A 13,847-nucleotide genomic window follows, 5' to 3' on the forward strand; every position below is an offset into this window, starting at 1 on the left:
TGGTAAAGTAAAGACATAAATAAATCTAATCAAAAGTAGTTAAAATTGTAAATTTCGGTTAAAATTGGAAAACCGTGTTTTGTTGTTCGCATAAATTAAGATCGAAAATTAAAATAAAAAAAAAAAACAGAAGTCAGAAAAAACTTTAACTTCAGCTGCAGCGTATATCTTCGACTAGTGAATTTTTTTTAGTGTAAAATGGTATAAAAAGTTATTTATCTTGATTTTGATCGCTCAGTTTGCATGGCAGCTATATGTAATAGTAGTCCATTCAGAATAATATGTTCGAAAATTATAGCGCTGTCTTGGCCAATAATCCGTGCCAATTTTTTTCAGCATATCTCGTCAAATAAAAACTTTTTCCATACAATGAGCTGATCTTGATCGATCAGTTTGTATGGCAGCTATACATTATAGTTGTCCGATTTCAATATGTGCTTCGGAGATTACATTATTACTTTAGATATGGGTTCATGCCAAATTTGGTGAAGGTATCTCGTCAAATGAAAAAGTTGTCCATACATGTACATGATTTCGATTGTTCAGTTTGTAGGTCAACTATCGATATCGACAGTCCCAAAAATGGTTAGCTTCTTAGATATGAAAAGACATTAGTAAACTTTCAGACTGAAATCGCAAAAGTGAAGGACTACTTCACATATACATATGTATATGTATATAATTGCGAACTTGCCTAGATCGACTCATCTTCTCACGTTAATTACTTATAGGTATATACTTTATACGGTCTCATATTTTCTTCTTGGTGTTACAAACTTCATGGCAAACTTAATATATGGTATGTTCTCTGTTCTGGAAAACTTCTCCAATCAGTGATAAATTAAAGTGAATTTTAATCGTTCTTTTGTAATATTCAACTCGTGTGGCTTATAAAATGATTCCTATTAAAAACAATGATGTATTTTATTTTATATTTCTTCTAAGGCATGTTAATCAATAGTAATGAACTTGCCTAATCGAAAGCTGTTAATTACTGAATATTATATATATATACTTTATTCACTTCAACTGATTTTCTTCTTGGTGTTACAAACTTCACGCAAGCTGCTATATGGTACCGGGGTATGGAAAAGGGGTTCTGCAATCAAGCAAGTTCTCGATCGAAAACAAAAAGAAATATCCACTATCATCAACTTAGCAATATCTTCATTCTCTTCTCTGCTCACACGATTATTAGAAAGAGCTCCAATTCGGAAAGATATAGCACAAACAATATATTTTTTAAATATTTCTTATAACGGTCCTGTTAATCAATAATCAAAAATATGAAGGGAATAAAAACTAAACTGTCTTATGTGATCACGACCTTTAAGCGTTGGTAACGATTGATATCACGTCCCACGACAACTCGGTAGAATACCGCCGCTGTGGCAACAAGAACAACAACTTGATCTAGGCCAAGCTTGTGCAAGAATTGAAACAGCTCGACTTTCTCAAGTTACATCGCTTCGCTCTATGGCCTCTTGAAAAGTTCCGAGAAGATCCGACGTTTTCGAGCCAAATTTTATTCATCGATGAGGCCCATTTCTGGTTCAATGGATTTGTAAACAAGCAAAATTATCCCATTTGTCATGAAAAGCAACCTGAAGAGATTCAAGGGCTGCCATTTTATCCAGAATAAACAACGGTTTGGTGTGGAATCATCGAACCATATTTCTTCAAAAATGATGCCGATGAGAAGGCGACCGTTATCGCACCATGACAACCGACTATTTGACGCCTGAAATTGGAACTCGTGATTTCGGCAACATTTGGTTTCAACAAGACGACACCATTTCCCACACATCGCATCAATGAATGGATTTATTGAAAGAACACTTCGGTGAGCACATAATTTCACGTTTTTCGCCGATCGATTGGACACCAAGATCATGTGATATCACACCGTTAAACTTTTTTCTGTGGAGATATGTAAAGCCTTAGGTTTATCCCGCTTCGGTTCAGGTCTTGGAGCGAAACAACCCGTGTATCATTTGCCAGTTACCAGTCGAAATGTTCGAACGAGTCATCGAAAATTGGAACATAGTCACGTCCAAATTTAAAGGAGATAATCTTTAAAAATAAATGCTAAAGAATATACGGTTTTTTTCTTTAAAAAAGTAGAGAACCTCGAATTATATCACCCTTTAGTTGCGCTTATATATTAACTTAAGGGGGTGTTATTTGTGTGCTTCATCGACCTTCACATGATGCTTCTTCAGTAGGCAATCGGATTTTGAATAAGTAGACCTGACTGTGTGGGAACGGAATTTAATACGTGTAGAGGAAATGGAAAATATCAAGTAAAGATACATGGATATCATAGATACGGAAGTTTCAGCAGCAACAGATGTTCGTGGGAGGGTGAAATGTTTTGTTATCAAATACTCAGTTTTTATTCTTAGGAATTAATAGGAGAATATATTAAAAATGTTTTTAAATTAATTAACCATATGTTGAAAGAATATTATTTGAGAAAACTAAAAAAAAAATATTTGGATTTATTAATTAAAAATATGAAAATGTTTTTTTTTTTTAATTAAATTTGGCTTTCAGGCACTATAATACAAGTATAATATATACAATAGTATAAATTAGGGCATTCTAGATAATTCTTAGTTTTACTGCTCGAGTGGAGAATCTCTTATAATCTAGAATTTTTGCTTTTTGATTAATTCCACGTATAAACGTATGTGATTATTGCTCATATTAATTGTTTTAAAGCAAATATAATTTTATTTTTAATAACGCCATAATAATCCTTATCTCTGCAGTCAACAAGTCATTATTATTGCACTCGCACACTAAGTAACTCGCTCATCTACAACAACGGTATCTCATGAATGAATGAATGGCACATAATTACATTGCAACTAACAATAACAACAATGCGAGCAACTAGTTTAGCAAGCAGCCCTTCCTTCCAAAACACAAAAATGCGAGCCTTTCATTCTGCATTGGAGACCTCCAAGCATTTATCCGCTTGACCTATTTCATTGTTGGGGGGGGTTCCACTGTAGTGCATTATTCCGCCGCATTTCACTCTCTCCACTCGTGTGTTGTGTTCGTTTGTAAGCCAAGTGCGTATTTGTTCGGATAGTGAATAAAATTATGTATGGTATGTACCGTTGCGTTCCAAATGCATTTGACGCATGCGAGTGCACTTCGCTGGATGGCAAAGCACTCGGCTAAAAGGAGGACAATTGCATGCCGCATACTACACGCCGCATGTGGCACAAGCAAATGGGTCAACAGTGCATTTACGCCGAGTTGTAAAGTTTATTTTCTTTTTATTTTCATAGTTTCATTTCTCTTTGGCCTTTTTACTGCTTCGAAATAAACTAAATTTGCGAAAGTTAAAAAAGAGAATGTCAAATAAAAGATGGAGAGCAAATATGTGAATGTTTCAAAATGTACATATACGTAAGTATGTAAATATGTACAGTTATATATTGTATGCGTTGAGTAAGTATGGGTTTGGAAGACGTTCCCGCGACTGCCGCTAAATTAAATTATGTTTTTATTTGAGCAAGTCGATGCAGTTGTATATACAGACACTGGCAGGGGTACTCAAACTGTAACCAAATAGACTTCTTTGCACTCAGAGGAACATCTTTGCAATACTTCTTGAGTGACAATAAACATCAGTAGTGGGATGAGAAGTATGACGGAGATTCTGACGAATGACCATCTTCTTAGGAAGCAAAAGTCGTGAGCAAAATGAGATCAGATCAGATCAGTATCTCGAAAACTGAGAGATTAGTTCGCATATATAGTATACATACGGCTAGGTGGATAGGCCGACAGACAAACGGACATGACCACACCTCAGGTCGAAACATAGGATTTTCTGGCATAGCTTGATAAGTAGAGGAATGGTGGACAAGTAGACCACATACACGCTTTATTTGGGAGAGAAGATTCCAAGTTACGCTAAAAGTTGGTGGATGGCGCAGAAGCCTTCGACACAGCAGCGGAACTTACAACAACTATACAGATGTCGGAGAGACAATGGAACACATACTATTACTGCTTATACTATGCCTGTGTCCAGCACTATCTAGAACTTGTCTTAAAAATCTAGATGCTTAGGGGGACTAGACGAAATATCAAACGTACCTATCAAGGCGATCTTAAAGTTCCTGTATGAAAAATACTTCACCTAAAACTAAACTGAAGCACCATCTGGCATTACTAAGGACCAGTAGATCCATGTATGACATGAAAACCGGCCAGTATAACCTAACCTAATTATAAATAATATGTTTTTAATGAATGTAAATTTTTAACAGCGATCATTTTGATATTTTTACCCTCAATGCACAAAATGACACGTGATCTTAAATTAAATGCGAACTGCACTCATTTTCAACTGCAAACTTGCTTCGTAATAAAAAAATTTGCATTTTCATTTCTCCCATTCTCATCATTTTACTGGTATAGCATACTTGGAGGCGCCTGAAACGATAGTTTAAGAGCATAAGCTGCAGCGTAAGCGAACGAAGACATTAACCGAGATTTTATGATCGAAGAATGCACTTTTTATGGGCGCATTTCAAGAGAAGCGTCATGCATTAGCGTTGCACGTACCTTACGGTAATGAAAATGGTGCAATATCCAGTTTAAAGGGAGGCACTAAAAAGCGCATGCGACGCTTTACGTAAATCCCTTCTCGTGTGTGTGTATTATTATCGTGCAAACATAAAATTTTGTAGCTGCTAAGCCTCAAACATAGTTTTCCATTTGCTTTGCAACATTGTGCCACTAAACAGTCGCTTGATATTAGCAACAATAGTAGTGTTGTGGCAGCAACAGGAAGTGCAAGTCGATGCAAGGACATTGTAAATGCGTTCTCGAGGTCGCTTGATTTTGTTTTTTACTTTTTTGTTGTTGTTCTGTTGTTGACGAATTTGTTAAGTGGTATTGGTGCTTGAGAATGCACAATGGAAATGCAAAATGTGGCATGACATCACGCAACACTGGCAACAGAGGCGACCAGAGAATAGTTCACGGGTGTTTATGCATGCGTTCACCCAAAAACGAAATGAAAAATGTGTTGACACAAATTCGCAGTATTGCTTTTTAAGTGGTACGTATAGTAAACATTATTTTTTATGTGTACTTAGCTCGAAGAAATACTTGAAGGTTCGAAATGAATTTGAGATGAGAAGTGATATAAAGAAGCAGGTAATGTGAAATGCTGAGAGCTGTTCTCTTTTTATGTGATATTAGAAGCCTTTTAGCCACTACTCAATATTATTGCATCTTTCAGCTGAAGAAGCAAGATTTCCATTTAATCTGAATTCAGGACAATCCTTATTAAGGTGAGACGCCATTTAAAAAACGGAAAGGCAGTAAGCTCATTAGCCAGATCAATTGCTTTAGTTCTACTACCTATTAAATGGGAACGGCTAGGAGCTCCACTGGCTTCTTAATATTCCCTAATCAACGGTTTGGACTCAGAGAAGTTCGGCAAGCGCTTACCAGTTGCTACATAGCAACTGTGCAAACGCTAGATCTTTCTGGCTCAGTGTAAATCGCATGAAGCCTAGTAAGTTCCTTGCATTCAGCAAAATTCACCTTTCAATAGTTATAGACTATCTCACTAGAGTACTGCCCGGATTCATACTGTAAGACTGAAAACTACGTGATGCATAAGCTGCTCGAAAGAGAATGAGAAGGAATCATCTCCACACTTCCTTTTTGAAGGTCCTGCATTTGTCGGATCAAGGCAAAAACACCTTTTAGAAATGCCTAAGCAGATTTGTGTTAGGTTCATGGCGCTAAGTCGAGCTTGTACTGGAATTCTTATTTGGCTGCCCAAAGAACTGTATTTAGCCACCTAGCCAACCTAACGTAATCTGAAGTAAATACCATACTCCTCATCGTTCAGGTATTTGTTCGAGCTTGTTAAAATCGATTATTTTTTAGATTTAGGAAATCTTATCTCGCTGTTTTCATGACGACGGAGAATGCTGAAGTACTCTCAGAGAGTAGAAGCAAGAGTCGACTTTCGAATTCATGTTCACTGTAGATCATATGCTATCTTTATATGGCTAAACAAACGCTTTTTATTCCAAGTACATTTTAGCCAAAAATTTCACAACTAATGACCTAAGATTTCTTTTTTGTCCTCTTATAGCAAGAAGGAAATGTTCATAGCAGATTTCTTTGATCAAATCGTATTTAGCTTCTGTCAGGATGGATATATTTATGGAAACTCAAAAAGTTAAAGGTAGTGTTCACCTTTACAGTATCTGTCACAATAAACACCATATCTTTTTATCACTATGGATGAATTCGTAGACAATTTGTAGGGAGCTGAATTTCATTTCGACCGAGGACTAATAATCCATCATCAAATCTTATTATGCTCATTAATGTTGGACAAAATCGATCCATGAATGTCATAAAGTCACTGAAAACTTGTCTCATGGACGACTCTTTTGCCTCTGTCAATGACGACATTAATGAAAAAGTGAATGAAACAGTGCTTGAAAATCATCGTGTTGGCATCAGAAGGCAGCGGATCTGAATATATTCTATGGATCTGCTTAATAAATTTTGTTTTGGGTATGAAGCGTGTCGATGTTAGACTAGAACTAAGAGACCGGAATCTCTTGCAAAAATTATATATGTCGAGTAGAGATCGCATGACAACAGAGCTGAGGACCCTACATGGTTCAAACGCTTAATTTCTGGTGTCGAAAAGTGGGTTTGTGAATTTGACATTGAAGCTGTTCAACAAACGACTCTAAAAAAATGAACTAATGTTCGTTGAAGACACAAGGTTTTTCCAGCCGTGGCTTATAATAGCTGAATGAAAAATCGGATTAATTGCTGACTCAGAAGCATATTTTAGCAGCGACAATAAAGATGTGTATTAAAATACGTGAAATTGTAGTATTTTCGGCTCAAATTTGATCATATGGAAAATCTGACAAAAATGTTCAATGATTTCATAATTTGGAAAATAAGTATTAATTTGGTTGAGTTAATGCGATATTTATATTAAAAAAATGATTTTGGAATAAATCTACCATATTGAGGTTCGTTAAAAGAAGTATAAGAAACTATATTTACCGCTATCAGAACAACAATATCATAGTTTATTTTAATTGAAATTTGCTACCACTTTGGAAGGTTTCGAAACTCACTATTTAATATGCGGTCTTCTCAATTTCATTGCATAAACAGACAGTCGGTGGAATCGTTCGTTCGTTTGTCATATGTGATCCCCATCAAATCACGTACATATGTCAGCACAGAGGTTACATATCGACAAACATGACAATAAGTGTCAACATGCGGTCGGATTGCAACATAAATATTACACAAGCAACAATGACAGAATCATAAACATTAAAGTGTGTATCAGTAAACAGATTCTTGCGAAAATCACGCAAGTAACAGAAGCTACGAAGTAAGCCAAAAATAAATTGCAATGAGATAATAATAGCGAATGTACGCATATCTAGCTGGGTGAGCGCCCACAAAAGTTAATTAAGAAATTATAGTAATTTATATGCTGAATATAAACTAAGTCAGTCGAGAAGCAGACATAGCTCTATGGAACTGAGTAGCCTTGTCTCTCAGTGCTACATATGTACGCATCTAATTTGCGGGTCAAAGATTTTGTTAATTCCATTTAAAAACACATAATTTTCATTAAGTTCTCTCGAAACTGTTGCAAGCAAGCGAATCCGCGTGCGTATGTGTAGACGAGCGCCTCGAATTAGCCTAGCCACTCGCCCGCATTCATTTCGTCCGCTTCCTCTCAGTGATTTGATATTTTAATTGGTGTCAAGCGGACAAAGTGTCATTGTCACTGTCACATCAACGCCTCTCTTTGTTGAGCAACGCATCATTTCGGAGGGTGGCAACTATTTTAGTTGCTGGTGTCACTGGTAAGCGTGTGTAGAAGCAGCAACAAAGAAGCAAAAACACAGCTAGACACACATTAAAATGGTTTCATGATTAGCAACAATAGCAACAACAGTTTTAGTTAGCTTTTACTTTGATGCGATGATGACGTGAGCATTTTGCGAAATTTTGAAGGTCTTTTGGGCAAAAACACAAAACACTTTGACTACTGGTGTGCGAAATTTTGCTACGAGGAAATAAAGGGTAAGAGAGAGAATGCACTGAGAAGACAATTATAAGTTATGACCTTGTCCTTCGTTGTTTTATTGAGAACTGCGTAATTGAGAAGCTTCTCTGTCATCTTTTCATTATCGTTAGAAAGCAATATTGATTTGAAGTCTAATGGATAGGAGAATGTATTTGAACTACTAGATATTCAAAATTTATTATTTCTAAAGCCTACAGCAAACTTATCTCTATAAGTTTTTTGTTTTTTCTATTAAAATACTATTTTATCTATAATATCGACTTAAGTACGAAACACTTAATATATTTTAGTAGTGGAAAGTTATGAGTAAAGAACCGAACTTCATCATATTTATGACTGATTCACATACATCTTTCCTCGCTTTGCTTAACAAGTCATGCTTTAACAACGAATCCAAGAAAGCAAAGGGTAAGTTCGAATGAAGTATTTGCTTTCCGGGCTTTTCTCTAATAAAAACGGCGAATGTTACTTGGCGAAGCGTAAAAAGACGGGAGTTGCTCAACATTTTGCTTTGCTCTGCCTTGTTGCGCCTCGACGGGAACAAACTCATACCAAAGTCTTATCTGTCAAAGTGTGTGCAGCTAAGCGAAGCAAAAGTTCCATATGAATCAGCATTTATTTTTCGGCCTATCATTATTACAGAGTTTGTCCGGAAAGTAATAGGACTGTTTTTCTTCGGCCGTAACTGGACTTCAGAGCGTGCGCGCACCGACTGGATTCGGTAGAGGTAATTCCTGGCTAACGAAGGAGCGGCTGGTCAGTTGTCTTCGAGGACCTGGAGAGTAAGGACAAACATTTTCGCGCGACGTGTTTCTGTGAGTGGTGCAAGCCGAAAATGCAGCGTTCGTTAGAGCAGAGGTAAGCGATTAAATTTTGTTTAAAACTCGGTAACTCTGCGAGAGACGTTTGATATGATCAAGCAGGCTTACTCAGATGTTGCTTTAGCAAAAAGTGGTGTGTTTGGAGGGCCTGGAAGAGATCGCTGATGAAGACCGTGCTGGGAGACCTGCGCCTTCGACAAACACCGATAAACTGGCTCATGTGCGCAAAGTTTTGAACTCAGACCGTCGATTAAGTATTCGTTTAATTGCCCAGATGCTAAATTTATCAAAATCTATGGTTCATGGCAATGTGACGGAGCACTTATACATGCGTAAGGCGTGCCCGAAGATGGTCCCAAAAGTGCTCACTGACGACCAAAAATTGCGGCGAAAATTTGAACATGTGTGAAAGTGATCCAATTTTTGAAAACGTAATCACACTTGACGAATCATGGATCTTTGATTATAATCCCGAAACAAAGAGGCAATCTTCCGAGTATTTTGAGACGACAGACGATCCAAGCAACATACACCTCGGCTCTCAAGGCTATTCCGGAGAATGCCTTCCGTAACGCCTTCAATGCTTGGAAATCGCGCTGGCAGCGCTGCATCGACGCAGAAGGAGCCTATTTTGAAAGTTTTTAAAGAATTGTAACGATTGGTTTAATACATTTTTTTAAATCGACTTAGTGCTATTACTTTCCGGACAAACCCTGTAAGTACAATTTTAAAATTTCAAATTGAAATAAGCAGCCAGTTTTTGAACGATTTATCCGATCTGTTTGAGTTCGATATGGAATGATGATGGAACAGCAAGCTTCCTTTTATAAATATAAGCAAATGTGACAGTCATCGTCGTTTTGTAGATAAAGCAGATTTTCTGAATATTAGTTCTCGATTTTTTTCGTCTTCGCAGTAATTATGAATTATGTTATGGATCCAGTTTTCTAACCCATATATCAATTTTTATTGAGTAGGGTTTTGCTAATTTATAAAAATATGATGTTTTCCTCAAAATCTGCTTCGTAGGAGTCTCCATTTATACCAAGATTTTTTATTTAAATCGCTTATTTACTGTTAGGGACCCAGTACTAACTTCGTTTTTAGTAATGACGACCGTAGATCAATGGGCAAAAGCTATTTCCAGAACTTTTCATGAAAAAACTTTTCGGAAGAGCCAACAACAACTATGGTATATAAAAAGATCGTTATCTTAATTTTGATCGGACTGTTTGAGTGGTCGCTATTTGTTATAGTGGTCGGATCTGAACAATTTATTCTGAGATTGTACTATTGTCTTGTGCGGTATTCCATGTAAATTTTCATGAAGATACCTTTCAAAATAAAAAAGTTTTCTAAAGAAGGACTATGCTATAGTTATCCGATATAGGCGGTTCCAACAAATAAGCAGATTCTTGGAGAGAAAAGAACGTTCCCAATATTTCAGATCAATATCTCAAAAAACTGAGGACTAGATAATCGACTCAATTCATCACACTGCTCATAGATACGTTTCCTTCCTTCTGGCTGTGGCAAACTTAATAAACTCTATTCGTGACATAAAGAGGTGCTCCTTTATAATGAAATATGTATGAAGCCAAAGGAGGGTTAGAAAAAAGAGAAGTCAAGCGCCTATCAAAATTTGCTTCTATTCTGTGAAACTTTGTGCACTGTTTAATAACTTTAAAAAATAAACTTTTATTTCAAATATTTCCTCAACCCCGTTTTCTCGCGTTAGAAATGTAGTCAATAAATTTTACACTCTTTCTTCTCTTTAAAATTTGAAATAAATTAGGTTCAGATTATTTTTTTACGGCCAAAAGCAACACATTTTTATGACACTGGGACTATATAGGCACATTAATATGATGGATAGCAGTTATTTAAACTTTTGAAATGCGCAGGACTGAAAAAAGTGTGAGTGATGGCCTGTCGCCTGGGGGATACACACTTCTCACTTGTATTTCCGGAAAAGCTGCATGAATTTTTTTTTTTGAATTTTTCGGACGACAACATTTGTCAAGCAATGTAAAAGTGTTGACAACGAACGCACCGAATTTGATACACATAACTTATACCACTGCTTAGTCTCTGTGTATATTAAATTCAGTGGGTTCACTAAGCCAACAAATGGACTTTTTATTGATTTTCTGGCAATCAATATGCCCAAACAAAAAAATATACATACAAATAACACACATAACTTGTAAATTGCATGTTTCGGTTGACAGACACATTTATTTATTTGTCTTCCGCAGAGTTTGGAAAAACCAATCATATTGATTCGATGGTCAATTTGACACGACAATTTGGTCAGCGACATGAATGCCTAATGACACCACAAGCACATTTCCATGTAAAAGAGCATAAGAACAAAAAATGAATTTGGATAAGGGATAATAGTTTGTGGGCACATTTCAATATCATATGTGTATATAATAACCATTTATGTACATATGAAGCAATAAAAAAGTTCCCCCTCGAGGAGTTCATTCAACTTGGCATGCAATTTGGACTGGAATTCAATTTTTTATGACTTCATGCAACATCAAACTGGCAACTATGTTGTAGATCCTTTTGACTCTAGTGGCACTTGGGAATACATACATATGTACATTTGAATAATTTATGAACGAAGGAATCTAAATTTGTGGCAAGGCAGTGGCGTATACAATTGCTTCTACTGTACTATTAACCAATATTTTTTAATTTAACCTATAAGGATTCAGAACTAAAATTAAACTTTGTAGAAACTGACACATAATGCGCTTGGTTTTAGCACGAAAACAAGGAAAAGCAATGATCATCACTAGAAAATATATCATGCAAATCGAAAAATGTTTCGAGATCAAGTTATGTCCATCTCTCGGACAGTTCAATGATCTCTAGAAATTTGGACAGTTTGCTCGACTCGTTCCCATAAAGCTGAATTTTCTTCAAAAACTTATCACGACAAATCAATTCCATAGACATTGGAGAGCTTTTGTTCATAACTGCCGATTCTGATGTCTATTTATAAGTTTGACATGCAAACAAGTCAACAATCATCGAAATGAAATTTATATGAAAAAATATTGAGTCTGATTTAAAAAAAAAAAGCAAATTGCATTAAATTCGCTCAACAATCTACTTGATGCCCATTGTTTTTTTTAGATATTCGTGTTTGGTGCATCATGAATTTGTTCCAGAGAGACAAGACGATCAATAATATTGAAGCATGCCTCGTTCGATTTGCGTGATGAACATCCGTCAAAAAGAATATGGAAGAAAATTCATGGATTTTAGAGATGATAAGAGAGCTTGACATCGCATCGATCAACGATTGTGATATTTTGGGTTTTCGAAATTCTCTTTGGAATGCCAAAAGCGCATCCCATAATCATGGTTTGTGATTTTTTATTGCTACCCAAACTGAAACAAGCCGCTCCATGGAACCCGTTTTCAGTCAATCAAAGAGATAAATCAAAATTCATTCATGAAGGAACTGAAAGCCAATCCAGAAAGTGCGTATGAAAAGCGTTTCGAGGACTGAGGAGTATTACATTTGGTGGGGATTACTTTGAAGGCGACAAAATAATATTTTATTAATAAATATTTTGCGTTTTATTCACAATTTCCGGTCACAATCTATATTTGAAACTGATGGAGCCAGACGTCACCAGAACAGGAGTCTGACCCTTGCACGTCAATAAAGCATTTTTGTGAATTAAATGTACCTGGACAATTGAGGATTAATTTTGAAAATTTTGGATTCCGTAGCCGATCTCCGAGAAGACTTCAGAAAAAAGTGTCTGGTGCTGGGAACGATTTTTCTGCCTAAAATTATTTTAAATCTATAAACCAAAAAAAAAAATATTTGTTTTATAAATGAATACAGGCAACGAAGGATCGATCAAAACTTTGTATTTTGATAAAATGGTGGTTCCGCATAAAAAGTCGACAAGTCTATAAAGAAAACTCTCTAAAAATGCCAGGTATATCGGTTCAGTTGAACCTTAGAAAGCATGGGTATAATTTTGAAAAAGACTGTTTCGAGAAAAAGGCGTTTAAAGTTTCGCGAAACGTCCGAACCAGTTTGTACGCCGAGGCAGCAAAACACAAATATCTCAGAAAATAATTAGAATTTTGAAAAATCTTCTTGTAGACATATTGTTGAATAGTTAAATTTAGAAAATTAAAAAAAAGTCGGCTTTAGATTTATATAGCTATTTCTTCTGTAAAGTGAAGAAAAGAATTTTCCCAAATCTTTACGTTTCTGCCACCCGATAATGCCTCTGACTGTTAAAAAACCAACACCTTATAACATAATAATTACCACAAATTGTAACATATATAAAATAAACACCTTGAATACTCCCCTACTTCAACTTCCACAACGCCACTGGTTATTATTGCTACCGTTTTTATACGACACATTAGCAAATGCCACAACATGTGTAGTTCCACATACAAAAATATACTTTCCTGCACTGAACATAATACATTTGAGCACGTTTCATGACATCACCACACAAAAACAAGAACAAAAACACTATGCAGTGCAGTAGACACCAACAGAACTTCATGTTTTTCAATACTTTTTTGTGGCAATTTGAAGCATAGCACGTCAGGATAATTACACTGCATTGAAACAACAAAAAAATTAACGAATAAATAAGTACACAAGTGTGCAATTACATTGTGGCAATTAAGTCAGCCTTAGAAGCTCATTTCGGGAAACGGTGTGTATGTCTTTCAACACCCACCCTCCGTAGGAATATTTTTTTAACGCTCTGTACAAAGCTAAGTTAAATACATATACAAAGTGAATAGCACATAAACCAACTTCGTCTGAAAATAACTGTGAATTATGTTACCAGGCACTGCCAGCCAAATAACTAGCTTCTAGCTTTCGG

At 36.0% G+C, this 13,847-nt stretch overlaps 1 protein-coding gene and 1 long non-coding RNA gene across 2 annotated transcripts in view; one reads left to right on the forward strand and one right to left on the reverse strand.

Annotated features, from left to right (window-relative positions):
• The window catches only part of LOC126756175 (kelch-like protein 17), a 62,569-nt gene that overhangs the window by 33,312 nt on the left and 15,410 nt on the right, over positions 1-13,847 (reverse strand). The window lies entirely within an intron of this gene.
• On the forward strand, positions 4,830-11,572 carry LOC126756187 (uncharacterized). Its single transcript, XR_007666553.1, has 3 exons — positions 4,830-5,089; positions 11,211-11,358; positions 11,415-11,572. It is a non-coding gene; the product is annotated as an uncharacterized LOC126756187 (long non-coding RNA).

This window comes from Bactrocera neohumeralis, chromosome 4, assembly GCF_024586455.1.
Source record: "Bactrocera neohumeralis isolate Rockhampton chromosome 4, APGP_CSIRO_Bneo_wtdbg2-racon-allhic-juicebox.fasta_v2, whole genome shotgun sequence".
NCBI lineage: Eukaryota > Metazoa > Arthropoda > Insecta > Diptera > Tephritidae > Bactrocera > Bactrocera neohumeralis.